A 13,096-nucleotide genomic window follows, 5' to 3' on the forward strand; every position below is an offset into this window, starting at 1 on the left:
CATCCTCTGTGCTTGTTTTATGGGAAAAATAGAAAAATTCTGAGTAAAAATAATCTAGAGATTTTTGCTGGGGAAACATCTCTGCCATTCACAGGAGATTCTGAAATTCCTGCCCTCAGCCGGGCGCGGCCTCCACAGCGAGTCCTTGGGCAGGTTGCTCCCCACAGCGCTCCTGCCCCTCTGGAAGACAAGCGCTTCATTCTCCCCAGCAATATTTTAGGCTGATCCTGCAGGTTTTTACGCACGCACCACTCGCAGTGGGAGCGTTGCCTCTTGAGAACTGATTCATCTCAGCAAGGGCGCCAGGATTTGGCCTAGAGTAAATTCTCTTTAGAGATGGTGCCAACAAAACCTCTCAGCCATGGGAATAGGACGTTTTTGGCAACCCAGTCCCTCGGCTGGCTGGCTCTGGTGTTTCCTAGTGGTGACAGGCTAAAAGCGAGATCATTATGGGCTTCCTCGCAGCAAACACAGCAGGGCTGTGTCGCACCCCAGGAGCTGCTGCCTGGTTAAAGGTGTAAGGACATTATTTTCTTTTTCTCAGGAACAGCCCTAATCTGAAAACCATCAAAATTTGCACAGTGCATGAAAATGCTGTGATGGAGACTACTCGCTTGGTTAGGAATCGGATTGCAACCTGAGGACAAAAAAGCTTAGAGTGCTTCAAAGAGAAGGACTGGGCTCACAGAATAGCTCTGTGGCCTTGTCACTGGGAGTCAAACACTCAGACCGGACCGCTGCTGTGTGGATTTACAGAGGGTACGGCACCTCGGTGCAACCTTCCCACACCAGGGTATTACAAATGCGGGATTTGCTTCTTGGATTTTAAAATGCCTGATGGTGGTGCCAGCCAGCAAAACTGCAGTCATAGAAAAGCCACCCATATTTTCATTCGATACAGCCTTTCTGTGACTGACAGTAGAAATTACTCAGCACTGCTGCTCGGTTATCCCTACGGCGGGGGCATGGGAAGTGTGGCCCAGCCCATGGTATCTGCTTGGGCTGCGGCTGCACACTCCTCTCTGCTCTGAGCTGGGCTGCTTTTGGGGAGGGACCTTTCTTCCCCACTGTACATCCCAGCCACAAGCTGACTCAAGGCTTCCGTATATCAGGATGAGAGATTAACATGGTTTAAATCTCCTTCTGCTTCAATTAGGCAGATGACACAATGTTGAGAATCGGATCACATTCCTGTAAGGCAAAGGGTTTCCGTTTGAAGTTCAGCATTTTAAAGGATTTTGGTATAGCCACGGCTAATATCTTCTGTCTACACTTAAATATGGTAGCTTATTACAGTTTCCAAATTTGCTGCATGGCTAGAAACCACTTTACGTAGGGATTCAAAGTGTGTGCGCTTACAATACGTGCGCAGTCCGGGAATTACACAGCCACAGGTTTTTAAACACAAATATATGCAGGCTCCTATTGATATGATAAACTATCAGTAACATGTGCTACAAAGCTTCTTAACTCCTCATCGACACAACAGACCACTATTGTGTCAATAGCGTGCAGATTAATGGGATGTTGTCAGGCTATTTCAGGCCTTAACTTTCATTTATCCTAAAACTTGTTCTTCATTGTAACTCTTAACCTTTGGATTCTGCCAACACATTTCTTGTCACAAATATACTAATGGAATTAAAAGAAACCTGGCTTTTAAATGTTAATTACCCCTAGGATGATTGATTTATAAAAGAAACACATCAGCAGAATCTGAAAGTACAGAGGCACAATAAAATGGACTGAGCGTCAGCCCAAGAGCCAGGAATGCCGGAACGCCGGCTTTGGCTGGGATGAGCCTGTCCTTGTGCACGAGATGGTAATGAGAGCACTTACTCACCCTGTCTCATAGGTATAGCTTATGGATTATTCCTACTGTCTAAAGGACTTTTCACCCCCTACGTGTTTTACAGATTTAAGCAACACTTGTTCACAAATTTGAAAACGTAAGGAAAATATTAAAAATTTATATACAGATAAAAGAATCACCATCTGTTAGAACAACAAATTGAGGTTTTGCTTCATTAAAATACGGACAATACTGAACTAATATGTGTTTAAACCAGACATTTCATTCTGCTTGAACGCCACCATTGGGTTTATAACCAAGGCTGAATTGATTTCAGCAAGCAGAAGCATTCATTAAAATCACAACTTCATGATGATTTGGTAAGAGAGTGGAATTGCACACAGTGCAGGGCAGTTTGCACGTTTGGGAAACCACCTTCAGGACATGGTCACCCGGGAAAGTTTGCTCAAATGGCACATCCCTAGGAAATACCAAGTGTTGAGGAAAATGGTGTGGATGGTTTCCCTCTGCCTGAGCCAGAGCTGAATCAGTGACTCAGCACAGTAACGCATGGACCCAGTGGCTTCTGAATGAAATGTGAAACTTGTATTTTGAGGACATGTTCATTTAAGCTGTATCGTTTCCAATAAAAACAGCAAACGTCAGTTACAGAAGGATGGTCAAATCACAGTAGTGCCAGGATGCAATGATGTTATATGCTAAGAGTAACTATATTTTAGCTAAATATTTTCCTTCTCCCTTCTCTTTTTTTTTTTTTTCCTCCAAAAAGCACCACAATTCACCAGTGCATACAGACATCTGCCTACTGCATGGCATTGTACAGAGGAGTTGGTAGGTAATTTAATACGGATCAGATATGTAATTTTCAATGAAGTAGACATGCACAGTTTTTATATTCACTGTCCTTAAGTCTAAGTTGCAAAGTGTGGAAGTTATGACTTACCTTGACTGTAATTAAGTTTGATAATAAAAGAGAATAGAATTTATTTATTATGAGTGCATAAAATTAGTTGGACAATCTAAGGTGCTATTCAATGAATAACGCTCCCATAGCAGGAGTAAATATTAGTCTGCCTGATAATATTAGTTTCTCTTAACAGCCTAGAAAAGTTATTCTCATACAGCTCTGGTTTTATGTGTTCTCATGCCTCCTCAATATCTGGGGAGCCATTGACCAGGGCAGGGCAGACATGTATAATATGTGAATAAATGTCGAACAATTTCAAGAAAAACAAGCTTTTCATCCTTATCGATTGGTGAAGAATTCTCTCCTTTGGATTTTTAAGAACGTAAATGTAGAAAATAGGAGCTTCACAGCTCATCACCAGAACAGAGTTAAAGCCGCATAAGCTGATACTGAGAGCTCGTGATGGTATTCCACTGTAGCCTGCCCAGTGCAGAATTACGTGTTTTCTGATGCTTACCTCTGTTAGGTGGATGCCGGCTGTTCCTGGCTTTAGCATCCAGTCTCCGTAAACCCTTACTGTAGTTATTGCCCTATTTGTAGCCACTTACTCACCCCAGTACCCCGTGGTTTAGTTCCCAAGAAGATGGGTTTTTAATCTGCCTGGGGTGCATTTAGATCAGGTTCAGTCACCCTAAACCTTGTTGTCTGGGGAAATACAGGGGAAAATCCCAGTGTTTGGCTGGCAAAACAATAAAACCGAGCCAACCATTTTCCTTCTCTGAGTCCTGAGCTTGCAGCAGTATCAATGCAAGTCAGAAGTGAGACATTTCAGAACATTGTCGCTCATGATTTACACCAATAGGCTAAAAATAGCAAATTGCTAATATAATAAGGCTGTGCTGTGTTGATACAGGCAAATAATTGCTTATAAGTCAAGTACTGTATAAAGAGTGGTAAGTTTAAGAAAAGACATCGTAATTTTATCCCTGTAAATCGTATCCAACTCAAGTAGCACATAAGTGTAGTTCTTTATAATGCTTAAAGGAAATAAAATAGTTTTCACATATTTTCCAAATGATATGAAACCTCCCTTTTCACCCTTGTCAGTTGTCAGAAAATTATAGGAGGTGCTTTTAAGCGATTAGCATTTTGTAAAATACAGGAAGACACAAAACAGTTTCAACATTCTTTTAGCATCTTCTTGGGTACTATGTTGAGAGTTGTTTTTAAAGTATTTCTGACTGTCAAAACTTCCAGTTATCATTGTTCTCTCTTTTTTATATCTTTCCAATCTGCCTCCTCATTTAGAGGGATGTGTAGAAATCTCAGGTTGTATGCCTGTCACTTGAAGGCGTAGTGATGATTTTCTGCTAACACTCATGGGCTGTGCATCCCAACTTGGCAACTTTATCCTGGCTCTGTACAGGATCAGCATGTGCATATGCTTCCACTCTTGTCACTTATCTTCCTGGCTGGTGTAAGAAATGGGTCCACACTGCTATTCCATGCCCACCCTCGGTCATCTGACATCAGTTTACCTTGAGAAGCATATAGAACAGTATCGCCCTAAACAGTGAATATTTAAGAAATCAATGTAATAGCTGCTCTCAGTTCTTACTTAGGCAAAAGTCTGACTGAAATTCAATACGCTGGCTCTCCAATTCCCCCGTCTACCTCTGGGGAGGTAGAGGAGATGTGCCAGTAATGAATAAAAATTATTGGAAAACAAATAATTTTTTTTTTATGCTTTGGCAGTACACTGCGTGGGTCAGCCAGCGGGGCTCACGTGGGATCCTGCGCAGATGAACCTGGGGCAGTGGGAGGCCAGAAATTCGCCCTCTGCTGAGGCTGTGGGGCTGGCAGGGAGAAGCCCGCATCAGCAAAGGTGGAAAAGACATAAAAGACACGTCTGTAATGTGTTGTCCTGTGTATTTTACTACTTGAAATGTGCTTAGAGTGAGGTCTGGATGACTGTATGTCAAAGCTAGTAAAAGGGATTCAAGCCATAAATGTAACTGGGCAGAGTCTTGTAAAACTGGTCTTTCCTGACTGCGAGCTCCCCATCAGACTCAACTTTGAAAAACCAACTCTTTCAGGCCAACAATTCTGGCCATGGCACTTTCCTGCAAAGATCATTGCAATACTAAAATGTGATTAATTCTTGGTCCTTGCAAAAGAATAATCTTGTAAAAAAAAAATCCCAGAGAGGGACAAGTGTACAGGGCAGAGCTGGGAACAGAAAAGCCAAGCTGAAGGCATTGCCATGGTGTCCTCTGGGGCCAGGTATAGAGTGGTAGGGGTTGCTAACTCCCCTTAGCACTTTAAATGTCTACAGGAATAACTGAAAGCGAGAAAACTCTATTTTCTGTGCAATGATTAGCTTTTCAGTTAGGTATATTACATCACCTATCATTTGATGGGGAATTCATTTCAAACATCTAAGGTAGTATCAACAAATACTGTAATTAGATTTGATGGCGTACTTCCAAGATTAATGGTGATCTTCCTCACAGCCTACAATTTTAATTCCCCAAATTTCATTTGTCATACCACTACTACGTATATCCGCAGTGTTTACCTACCCTTTTCCTCACTAGTAGTACAATGTGCTGCCTTTTTCGGGTGCAGACAGATGAAAAGACGTACCAGTAACAAATCTATGTTCATGGCATATAATCACAAGATGACAAGACACTTAATGTTATCTATTTGTATTATATATAGCATCTTCTCTTACACAAAATCACTTTTCAGTCCCATTTTAGGGGATTACCTAATCCTGTCATTGATTCTCTGTGATGAGTCCCCCTTGTCCTATGGAGACCCAGTGACCTTCAGAACAGGAACAGGCCTGAAAACATTCTATTATTTCACTGTTATTTATGTGTAAATTACAAGATAATGTAGGATGGGAACAGATGATAATTTTATCCTTTTATTTACTTCACTGGGCTCAGACTTTAAGTGTTTTATGTCCTTGCCCAGAAGAAAAATTACTCCCTATCAGTAAGAATGACCAAAGACAAGATTGATGTTTTCTTTAAGGTAAATCAAATATTCCCTTCGGAATTTAGCCAATCATACAGGTTCCCAAACAGCTCAGAGCTACAGTAAAGCTACTATCTACTGTAACTGTTGCATTTCAAAACCTACAGTTAAAGGGTGAGGCAATTCCTCACTGGTTATAAATACCAGCAGATTAGTTTATCTATAGATTATATCACATTACTCATTCCAGAGTCCATAAAGCCCAACAGAAATCAGCTTGGCTTCATATAGCAACAATCACATCCTACACAAAGGTGAGGCCACAGGTACCAGCTGATGACAGACATTTTATAGTTGTGGTGGTTTCAGTATTAGCGAAAACAGGCAATTAGGCATGCGTGCATGTAGAGACTCACACTGACACATCCACAGACACACATAAACCTTGCTCCTTCTCTGTCCCACCAAATATAACTCCATGGATTAAGGCCTTAAATAAGACTCTAAGAATGTAATTTAGTACAGTCTGAATCTCCCTTGGGCAAGCCTGAGGGAGCTCCTGGGGCCGTCACGGCGAAGCAGCTGTCCAGCCTGCCGCTGACTCAGGAGCCAAAAGCCTGCCTCATTTGGATGACAGCGAAACAGTTGTAAAGGATCAGACAGACATTATTCACGGTTGATGCAGGGAGGGTGCTCAGAAAATAGTTAATACCAGTAATCTCTAAGAATAGAAAGGTAAACAAACTGCTTGTAAATTTGTATCTGCTTGAACTCTGAAATAAAGCCTTACCACATTTCTCCAGTGCGTTCCTATCCAGTAAGAGGGCAGACTCACCCTAGGTTTGAAGGAAGATGATCAAACTATTCACTTTTACCTCTGTGACACATACAGAAAGTTCATAGCCCACACACAATCAGTAATGACAGGAGTTGCTGTCTTGGGCATGTTAACTTGAGTTTCTGTTTAGGGTATGCCCCTTGCCACCTCAGCATGACTTTAGCCTAGGATATTTTGTTCTTTAGCCATAGGTGGATACCTTTAATAATATTACAGTTTGTTTGAAAAAAATACTTCTAGCTTTCGTGTCCCTTAGTGGTCATTCTTGTGTGCTAGCTGTGGGCTGCAAAATCCTCTCTACCGAGTGGCCATAACAGAGCAATTCACGAAAGGTTTGCTTTTCTCTGTTCTGTGCTCTGTATGTCAGTGCAGAAGAAAAATTTCCACTTACAGAAGGTGAGTACAAACAATTATTTCTCTCTATATACCACATTATCAAAACTAAGAGGTGAAACTGAGTTCAGATGGCTTTGATCCTTTGGAGTTACTGCTACTCCTTCCCCCCATAAACATCTGAAATGGCGCATCATGTCCAAGAGCCACTCTCATAGTATTGATTCTGGGACACACCTTACTACTTTTCTTTGGTGGGTGCACGATGATATATTTTCACCTTTGAGGTGACAGTAGGTGGCAATGAGGTGGCCCATTTCATCCCAACATTATTTCACTGATCACAGTCTGCCAGCTGCTTGTATGACTGTGCATGTCAGCCCGCTAATCTTGAGTGATGCAAAGCTTCACGAAGTCTGGGGAAATACCATTGTCTGTGACAAGTCATGCAGGAAACAGTCGTGCAAAGGAGCTGTCAGGGAGGAGGCTTGGTCTAGAAGAGGGGTGTGTGTGGGGTCAAAAGTGTAGAAAGCACTTTGGATCCAAAGCAATATAAATTAGCACTGGCACCTATTCTGTCCCACAAAGTCTCCTATTCGCAGCACATACTGCAATAATTAACATGGCAAAAAATATACAACAAAGAAGCAATCAGTGATCATCAAATTATTACTAAATCCTCTGAATGGTGCTTGACTTGGAAAACAGGCTCGGATAGGAATGCCAGTACTATTATCTGACGTGGCTGAAAAATAAGTAAGCCATGACATCTCCATTCCTGGTGAAGCACAGAGACTGCTGCAGGCGCTCCATTCCCTCTGCTGCTTGGAGGGATGCAGTCGTAGCTGCTGTGGCTGTTAGCTACAGATCTCCTCTTTCCTGTGTCTTTGTGGATAAGAGAAGGGTGCAAAAAGTGGCTCTCTGTCTGGGAAGCAATGGAAGAAACAGTATTTGTGGCTCCAGCCAAAGTTTTCCAACTCCTTTTTTAGATTTGACTTTTCTTAATTAGTTGCATAACAAGGTGCCAGAATTTTAGCAGCCGTGTTACAGCAAATAAATCATTTTATAATAAAGTCTCTACTGTCCAGTAGCCAAAGATAACTACAGGTTATTCTCAACTTTCCTACCAAAAGCTGTTTCAGAGTTGGATATTTTATCTGAGTACTTCAGATGCTGCCTGAATAACTTCCCGTGTTCAGAAGAATCTCAATGATTGTTTATTCTGTGCTTATGTACTTTGCATGCTGGCAGAGAATGCCTAGTTGGTCCTTTCTCTCCCTGTCACCATTACCCACATCCGTGCATCAGGCCAAGAGCTCAACACTAAAACAGAAAGGGATGGAAAAGTCTCCCCCTCCTTGTATAGCCAGACCATACAGAAACACTCTCCATATGCGGTATGGGGGACCCAGCTGCACGAAGCACAGGCTTAGCTGGCACCCTGCTGCCTGGCAAGTGCCCCCGTGCTGCCCCAGGCTCAGAATGCTCTTCCAGGTAGGACAGCGCTTTGTCCTGGCACAGCGAGGAAGAAGGGAGGGAGCCGGGGGAAGAGAGTGGAGGCAGAGGGGGGAGGAAGCAGACTGTCCAATGCTCAGCCAAGTGGTGATTCTGAGAGCGGGTCAGAGCCATGGTCAAGCTCGAATTCCCATTACATCACATTGCCAGGACTCAAGTTCAGGTGGCTTTGGACATGTCAGAAGAGGGATGTTGGGCCATATTACTCCTTACTACAGCCCCAAGTGAGTAGCTCTCTGCAAGGTGGATCATCTGTCACTTCTGCCCATCAGTAATGTCATGGCTCTGATGTCAGGCTGACAATTTAGATTCAAAATCCTTCCTAGAAGGATCAGGATAGCACGTGTGCATGTGTTCCTGGGGTTGCTGGCCATCTGGGCTGCTCTTAAAGCTGTGTGGTTTTACACCCTGCCCACGTTTCAGGCATCCTGTATCCAGAACGTCACCAGGCAGAACTGCATGCGTGAACTTGCTTTCTGATCTACACCCCTTCATGGTCTTTTGACAGAGCCAAAGTCTGTGTTTTCTCTAGGATCTTCAAAACCCTGTCAAAAGGACCTGATGACAGAAAGGCTGTTGATTTTTGTTGGGACTGCTTGAAGATTCCTCTTTTCTCTAAGTTGCCAAAGGAAAAAAAAAGTGAACTATATTTTTCAAATGTCATCCTGGAGAACCAACCCTCAAACTCTTCCTCACATATAAAATGTCCTGGCAGGATTACCATGTAATATGCATTGCAGCAGTGGAAAATATCAAAGGATCATGGTTTAAAATTAAACAAAAAAGCACCCTTTCTTGTCGCAAAAGGAATACACCATTCCTCTTCCTCCTTTTCCTTTCTCACCTGCAAACTGCCATGCAGTTTGGTTAAATGGGATTAAGTAGCCACAATAGACATACTTGTGCTAGGCCAGCAAGTGCAAATGGGAGCAATCACTTTACTTTTTAGCCCAAACCTTCTGTTACTGTAGCAAATGAGATTTTTTGCAGCTGACTAACAGAAGCCGATTTAGGCCCTCTGCACTTGCTGCCAGCAAGTGTTCCCACTCCAAAAATAGCCTATTGAAGAAAGAAGTGCCAGTTGCTGTCTTCAACAGGCTGCTTTCTAAACCCATTGTTAGAAGGCACCTACTTCAAATGAAACCTGGCATGTCACCACGTCTGTGGGCAAAGTGCCATGCTAACAGATGGGCAGTGGGCAGGCCGTGCCAGTGAGACAGCCTGTCTATCAACCTTGAGTAACAAGGTTGTATTCCCATCTGAGAACGTCAGGGCCTCTAGGTGTGCTCCACCATAACCTGTGTCCTTGCATGTGTTGCTGCCCAGCCACATCTACATGTTGCTATTTGCTTTTGAGCCCATACTGCTCTGCTAGACCAGGCACCAAGCTGAAGTTTTGGATGGGTGAGCCTGGCCTGCCATGCTCTGCAATGAAGGGCAGGACAACGTGAGTAGTACTTTTCTTTCAGTGCCTTTTTTCCACTGTGGCATTTCCCAGCAAATATGTGGGAAAACACTTCAGGATGCTGTAGTAAGGGCAAAAACTTCCAGAAACACCTCAAGAGCCGTGGGAACAGCGAGAAACCACAATGTAGGTGTCTCTGACTCGGGCTGTAGGAGTCCAACACAGGGTTAATATCAGTGCTCAGGTCCCCCTACATTTAGTGTAAACATTTCCCCAAGTATCAGGTGGTAAGGCAGTCCTGCTCTCATTTTGTACTAGTGTCACAAATCCCCACACACTCAAGTGCGTCACAAGAACATCAGGCCTTGATGAACTGGGATTCATATGCCATAGCCTCATGAGACTAGCATGACAGTGAAATCTCCACCTTTCCACGCGTCTTGTGCAAAAAAAGCATCGGCTTTCTAGTGAAATGGCAGCCTGTGTGTGGAGACTTCATCTAGGTTCTTCTGTAGTACCTATTTGTTTTAAATCTGTTACAGAAAGTTTCAAATTAATGCATGTAAACTGTATCTGCATCTTTTCAAAATCCCCTCTTATATGTCCCATGAAGCTATTAGTTTAGCTATCACTAGGTATTAAAATTTAAAAGGGTCACTAAATGCATACTGCTAGAAGGAAACAACATTAGTTACACATTACCAGAACAAAACTAAATTAAGAAACAGCTCATTTCCTTTGTACCATCAATATTTTACTCAGCCATAGCCTGGATGCTTGTACTCACAAAAAGGAATTAATCATTTATGTGCTAATGTACATCCATTATTTTTAAATCATCACTTAAGTAATCATTTTTGTGTGTGCTCAGATGTGTGATGCCTGCTTATGAAAGTGCAGGAAGAATCAATACAAATTAAATAAAATTTAAAAGGTGGGTATCTGTGAAACAGATGCAGAAGAGCCCTCCATGCAGTAAAATTGTAATCAAATTTTGTAAAACTCTGTTAGTGAGTCATAATTGTAAAAAGATACCAGTCTAATGCTAAACTTATTTATATGCCACGCTACCCTTTTTATTTTGGTGCAAGCATACACAATGCAGTTCATCACAGATTCTGTCTTAAAACCTGCATAAAACTGAAACAACAAAAGCTTTATTGCCATTTAATATGGTACTGCCATTTTCCAACAGTTTATTTACCGAGAATTGCAGTGCTCGTATCATAACATCATCTGTGTCTGCGCATCTGGGAGGTTCCCAAAACCCTTCACAACGTGCGGTGCAGGAAGCCTCCTGGAAATGCTTCCACCTGTGGTGCGTGCAGGGCTCCCTGCTCACATTGCATGTGGCACACCAAGCGTGGGAAACGAGGCGCCGTGCCTCAGCAAAACCCAAACTTTCCTCACACAGACTTTAACATCTACCCAGTACAGAGCCCAATAATCAAAGTCTCATTTCTCCTCTGGCCTGAAATGGACTGTATCTCCTGGGCTGGATTTGCTGCTGCCTTGGGCTTGTCATTTACACCCATGGAAGGTGCTTCCAAATCAAGAGCCCTGCTTTGCTCAGCTATAAATTAGAGCTACTTTACTGAGACATAAATATCTATCTACGGTGCAAAGTAGTGAAGAACAGCAGTTAGTGCTGGCTGCATATAAGAAGAGTTAACATGGTCCTACTAGATTGGAGCCTACAGTCCCATGGAAATTAAATAATCTTTTGCTGAAAGTGTGTTTGCTTCTTTTGGACTACCCATATCAGAGAAATAATATGGTGAAGCTGTTAGATCCCTGCAAGTACAGTGAATTTCACAGAAGAGCAGCATAATACATGAAGCAGAATTTGGTGTAGCTGTGCTGTAGGTTTTTTCTTCTATTGCTTCAGTAATTTTATGGTGATGTATTTTGATGACAATTTAAGGGAGCTCTATGTTTATGAGGCAATAATAAAATCTCCTGCAAAATAAATTCCTAGGCCAAGTTGTCTATTAATATATGGTATAGCTTCTTGTGAATTAATAGAGATGAGCTGGAACAATGCTCAGGAGAAAGCAAGAGAGAGTGTGTACCTGGACTTCAAAATGGGAAGACTTGGGTTCCTTTTTCAGCTAAGACCTGATGTTCTCAGTCTGTGAAATGGAGAAAATGATCCAGCAGGCAGTACTTCCATTTTGCAGCAACGCTGAGGCTCAGTAGTGGGTTTCCACTCAGCTCTGCACCAAAAGCAATGCTTTCGGACATTTCGTTTTGAACAAAGGACTTATTTTTCTTTTTAATTCCTTTAATTTCCCTTCTTCCTAAATCCAAATCTTTTCCAGCTAAAATTTTTGTGAATACCAGTGAATCTTTGTGAACTGTTTCTCCCTTTCCAAGACATCATACTTCCAGCCAGCTCATCTACAAATGTCACTGAGTCTATGGCAAAAAACCCCACAAAATTATAATCAGTTTACTGATAATGGATAATAGAAGCACCACAAACTGACCGTGATTCAGAGCTGAATTGTGAATGACTGCAAGGAACTGAGAATATAACATTAATTTTGGAGAAGTACCTGGCGAAGCTGGGTTTGGCCACAGCTTAGGGACTCCCTGACGAGCACGCAGGAGTTCAGTACACGCTGTGTAGGCACCAAACCAAGCACACAATTTACATTTCCTGGCAGTGCAAAGCAACCAGTTGCTACAGTCCAGCACACAGATATGAGTCCATAACCTTGGAGAATTGGATTGGATCCGTTTATTTAATTTCAGCCTAATTAAGTGACAATGCATGGTCATGAACAGTATACGAGGCAAAACACAGTTGCCAGATGAAGTGTCCACCAGCTCTGAAAGCCTGAAAGCCACTGTTAGTTAACTGTGCAGGACAAGCACTCTTGAAATTACACAAACAGTTACATAAATATGGATTTTACAGTTCTTATGACTTTTATAAAATTCAGCTGTTGTCGAGGCCTACAACAAGAGAGAGGAAGGTGAATGAGAGGGCAAGGAGCTTCTCAACCTCAACAAGTGCCATCCGAGTGGGTGGACAAAGCGGTTTCTTCTAAAGGAGGTACCTGTGGGTTACTGGAGGTGACACAGGTTCTTTGCATGAGCTGTCTGCATGGAGCTACCTGACCACTTAAGATTAAAGTTGCTGTTTATGAGAATGTGAAACTTGACCTATAATAATTGCATTTTCTGGGTGCCTAAAGGACTAAGTGGGTTGTTTCCCTATTCAGAAGCTGCAGGTTCACTGGGGATCACTCCAGAGAAGAGATTCAGCTTTTCCTGTGCCTCCACAGCAGA

At 42.5% G+C, this 13,096-nt stretch overlaps 1 protein-coding gene across 2 annotated transcripts in view; it reads right to left on the bottom strand.

The window, feature by feature from the left end:
• Positions 1 to 13,096, bottom strand: part of SEMA6D (semaphorin 6D) — a 225,215-nt gene that overhangs the window by 32,805 nt on the left and 179,314 nt on the right. The gene's annotated exons all lie outside the window — the stretch shown is intronic.

The sequence above is a fragment of the Chlamydotis macqueenii genome, chromosome 12, assembly GCF_036417535.1.
Source record: "Chlamydotis macqueenii isolate bChlMac1 chromosome 12, bChlMac1.mat, whole genome shotgun sequence".
Lineage (NCBI taxonomy): Eukaryota > Metazoa > Chordata > Aves > Otidiformes > Otididae > Chlamydotis > Chlamydotis macqueenii.